Source organism: Euprymna scolopes, chromosome 46 (assembly GCF_053919585.1).
Source record: "Euprymna scolopes isolate OS-2025 chromosome 46, ASM5391958v1, whole genome shotgun sequence".
Classification (NCBI taxonomy): Eukaryota; Metazoa; Mollusca; class Cephalopoda; order Sepiida; family Sepiolidae; genus Euprymna; species Euprymna scolopes.
Genome location: NC_136527.1, coordinates 20,534,063 through 20,539,100, shown reverse-complemented (window position 1 = coordinate 20,539,100; position 5,038 = coordinate 20,534,063).

The window sequence follows — 5,038 nt, the reverse complement described above, 5'->3', positions numbered from 1 at the left end:
TGTATGTATGTATGTATAAATGTACCTATATGTATGTATGTATAAATGTACCTATATGTATGTATGTATAAATGTACCTATATGTATGTATGTATAACTGTACCTATATGTATGTATGTATAACTGTACCTATATGTATGTATGTATAAATGTACCTATATGTATGTATGTATAAATGTACCTATATGTATGTATGTATAACTGTACCTATATGTATGTATGTATGTATGTATAAATGTACCTATATGTATGTATGTATAAATGTACCTATATGTATGTATGTATAAATGTACATATATGTATGTATGTATAACTGTACCTATATGTCTGTATGTATAACTGTACCTATATGTCTGTATGTATAAATGTACCTATATGTATGTATGTATAAATGTACCTATATGTATGTATGTATAAATGTACCTATATGTATGTATGTATAAATGTACCTATATGTATGTATGTATAAATGTACCTATATGTCTGTATGTATAAATGTACCTATATGTATGTATGTATGTATAAATGTACCTATATGTCTGTATGTATAAATGTACCTATATGTATGTATGTATGTATAACTGTACCTATATGTATGTATGTATAAATGTACCTATATGTATGTATGTATAAATGTACCTATATGTATGTATGTATAAATGTACCTATATGTATGTGTGTATAAATGTACCTATATGTATGTATGTATAAATGTTCCTATATGTATGTATGTATAAATGTACCTATATGTATGTATGTATAACTGTACCTATATGTATGTATGTATGAATGTACCTATATGTATGTATGTATAACTGTACCTATATGTATGTATGTATAAATGTACCTATATGTATGTATGTATAAATGTACCTATATGTATGTATGTATAAATGTACCTATATGTATGTATGTATAAATGTACCTATATGTATGTATGTATGTATAAATGTACCTATATGTATGTATGTATAACTGTACCTATATGTATGTATGTATAACTGTATCTATATGTATGTATGTACAACTGTACCTATATGTATGTATGTATAACTGTACCTATATGTATGTATGTATAAATGTACCTATATGTATGTATGTATAAATGTACCTATATGTATGTGTGTATAAATGTACCTATATGTATGTATGTATAAATGTACCTATATGTATGTATGTATAAATGTACCTATATGTATGTGTGTATAAATGTACCTATATGTATGTATGTATAACTGTACCTATATGTATGTATGTATAACTGTACCTATATGTATGTATGTATAACTGTACCTATATGTATGTATGTATAAATGTACCTATATGTATGTATGTATAAATGTACCTATATGTATGTATGTATAAATGTACCTATATGTATGTATGTATAAATGTACCTATATGTATGTATGTATAAATGTACCTATATGTATGTATGTATAACTGTACCTATATGTATGTATGTATAACTGTACCGATATGTATGTATGTATGTATAACTGTACCTATATGTATGTATGTATAAATGTACCTATATGTATGTATGTATAAATGTACCTAAAGGTATGTATGTATAACTGTACCTATATGTATGTATGTATAACTGTACCTATATGTATGTATGTATAAATGTACCTATATGTATGTATGTATGTATGTATAACTGTACCTATATGTATGTATGTATAACTGTACCTATATGTATGTATGCATAACTGTACCTATATGTATGTATGTATAACTGTACCTATATGTATGTATGTATAACTGTACCTATATGTATGTATGTATAACTGTACCGATATGTATGTATGTATAACTGTACCTATATGTATGTATGTATAAATGTACCTATATGTATGTATGTATAACTGTACCTATATGTATGCATGTATAACTGTACCTATATGTATGTATGTATAACTGTACCTATATGTATGTATGTATAACTGTACCTATATGTATGTATGTATGTATAAATGTTACTATATGTATGTATGTATGTATGTATAAATGTACCTATATGTATGTATGTATGTATAAATGTACCTATATGTATGTATGTATAACTGTACCTATATGTATGTATGTATGTATAACTGTACCTATATGTATGTATGTATGTATAAATGTACCTATATGTATGTATGTATAAATGTACCTATATGTATGTATGTATAAATGTACCTATATGTATGTATGTATAAATGTACCTATATGTATGTATGTATAAATTTACCTATATGTATGTATGTATAACTGTACCTATATGTATGTATGTATGTATAACTGTAGCTATATGTATGTATGTATCAATGTACCTATATGTATGTATGTATAACTGTACCTATATGTATGTATGTATAAATGTACCTATATGTATGTCTGTATGTATAAATGTACCTATATGTATGTATGCATAACTTTACCTATATGTATGTATGTATGTATAACTGTACCTATATGTATGTATGTATAACTGTACCTATATGTATGTATGTATAAATGTACCTATATGTATGTATGTATAAATGTACCTATATGTATAACTGTACCTATATGTATGTATGTATAACTGTACCTATATGTATGTATGTATGTATGTATAAATGTACCTATATGTATGTATGTATAAATGTACCTATATGTATGTATGTATAACTGTACCTATATGTATGTATGTATAACTGTACCTATATGTATGTATGTATAACTGTACCTATATGTATAAATGTACCTATATATATGTATGTATAACTGTACCTATATGTATGTATGTATAAATTTACCTATATGTATGTGTATGACAACAAAACAACTTGAGAGATTCCATCAGAAATGCCTCAGACAAGTCCTAAATGTGAAATGGCAGTCACCGACATCTGACACGGATATTCTTGGGGAGGCTGGGTGTTTAAGCATCGAAGCAATGAAGCTGAGGAACCGGTTGCGCTGGGTACGGGTTAGAGTAGGTCATGCTGTTCGAATGGAGAATGTGAGGCTGCCGAAGCGGTTGTTTTACGGTGAGCTTAAGACTAGGAAACGTCCTCAACATCGACCAAAGAAACGCTTCAAGGATTGCATGAAAGACGATCTTAAAGCTTTAAAGATTCCTGTTCAGAACTGGGAGACCCTGGCAGAACGCCAGTCTCAATGCAGGAGGCTAGTTGGCGGGGGTTCTGAATTTTTTGCGAGGGAAAGAATTTATCATGCTGAACTCAAGAGAAGCCTTCGGAAAGGCAATGTGTCGGTTTCGCCCATTGAATTAAACAGCTGGAAATGTGAGGTTTGTATTCGCATGCGCCTCTCAAAAGCAGCTTAAATTAACCGTAAAAAAATGCATGCCACAAGCAAAGTGAGCGAAAATAAAAAAAATGGAGCCAGAAGTGAAACGAATTTTAACGCACAAATTTTTCTGCCCTAGCAGACTGTGCGAGTCTAATCCGGGCTCACGGATGGGGTTTAGGTGTCGCTGAGGATGGACTTAATGGCTGCGATGAGGTTGACGGGGAGCATTGGGATGGCTAACGACTGTAAAGACGATGCAATTAGTATATGTATGTGCATATATATATATATATATATGCATGTATGTGTGTGCGCGCATACATATATATATATATGTGCATGTATGTATATATTTATACACACGTGTGTATATATATGTGCATTTATATATATATGTGCATGTATGTATATATATATATATATATATATATATATATATATGCATGTATCTATATATATATGCATGGTGAGCTCTTTCTTGGAAAAAGACCCCAGCACAAGCCAAAAAAACGTTTTCGTGATGCATGGTGAGCTCTTTCTTGGAAAAAGACCCCAGCACCAGCCCAAAAAACGTTTTCGTGATAGCATCAAGGAGAGTCTGGTGAGCTTTCATATTCCTGTTGACAGTTGGGAGTCCCTAGCGTATGATCGCAAGCAGTGGAGGACACTGATATACAGGGGTGCAGAACACTATGAAGCAGCCAAAATAGACCGAGAAAAGCTTAAGAGAGCATGTAGGAAATGCCAAACCTTGCCGCCCAACCATGGAGATCTCTGGATCTGTAAGGTGTGATCGGGCTCTGTTGTCGAAGGCAGGTTTTGTTAATCACATGAAAGCCCACGATAATACAGGTTCCGCTGCATTTAGTCTCATACAAATCAGTGAGCGTTTTCAGTGTCATGTCTGCTTGAGGGTGTGCAAGTCGCTGGCAGGGCTAAAAAGTCATATTCGGGCACATGGACCTTTAGTGACTGAGGGAGTGGCTCTCGTCTGACAAGACGTTGCAATCATCATCATATATATATATATATACATGCATGTATCTATATATACATGCATGTATATATATATATATATATATATATAAAATGGGTTAATAAATTCCAACGATATATATATATATATATATATACATGCATGTATCTATATATATATGCCTGTAAAAAAAAAAAGTGCAAGTGTTTTTAAATAACTTTCAGTTGGACTGTCTTGTCAATTCTTACATTGTTTTGTTTGGAAAATTATATGCGAGTCTGTTAATCTTGTCTTCATGTGTTGCAAAAAAAAATGAGTTTGAAACAAACTTTATTTAAAAAAAAATCCAAGCAGGGAGGAAAAGGGACAAAAATGGTGCAATCGCTGATCACTTACGATTTATGACTTTTGGACAATTTATTTGTGTGTATTTAGCATGTGTGTGTGTACGTATGTGTGTGTATATGCGTATATGTGTGCCTCTACGTGATTACGTTTGTATGTCTGTGCGCATGCACACGTATGTTGGCGTACGTCTATGTACGCATGTGTTTATTTCCATGTGTATGCGGAGTGGAGGGGGCTCCCGTAAGCCGTGGTGAAGGCAACCCCTTTAGGAGAAGCAAATCTCTGAGTTAAAAAACAAAGCGGGAGACCAGTACCCGCATTAAGCTGGTCTGCAGTTTGACTTGTTGCTGGCTATCTTGCTCTTGCTTGTTGCTGGATGTCAACATTTTGAACCGAGAGAGAGATTTAGCTGTCGTACAAAGCTAA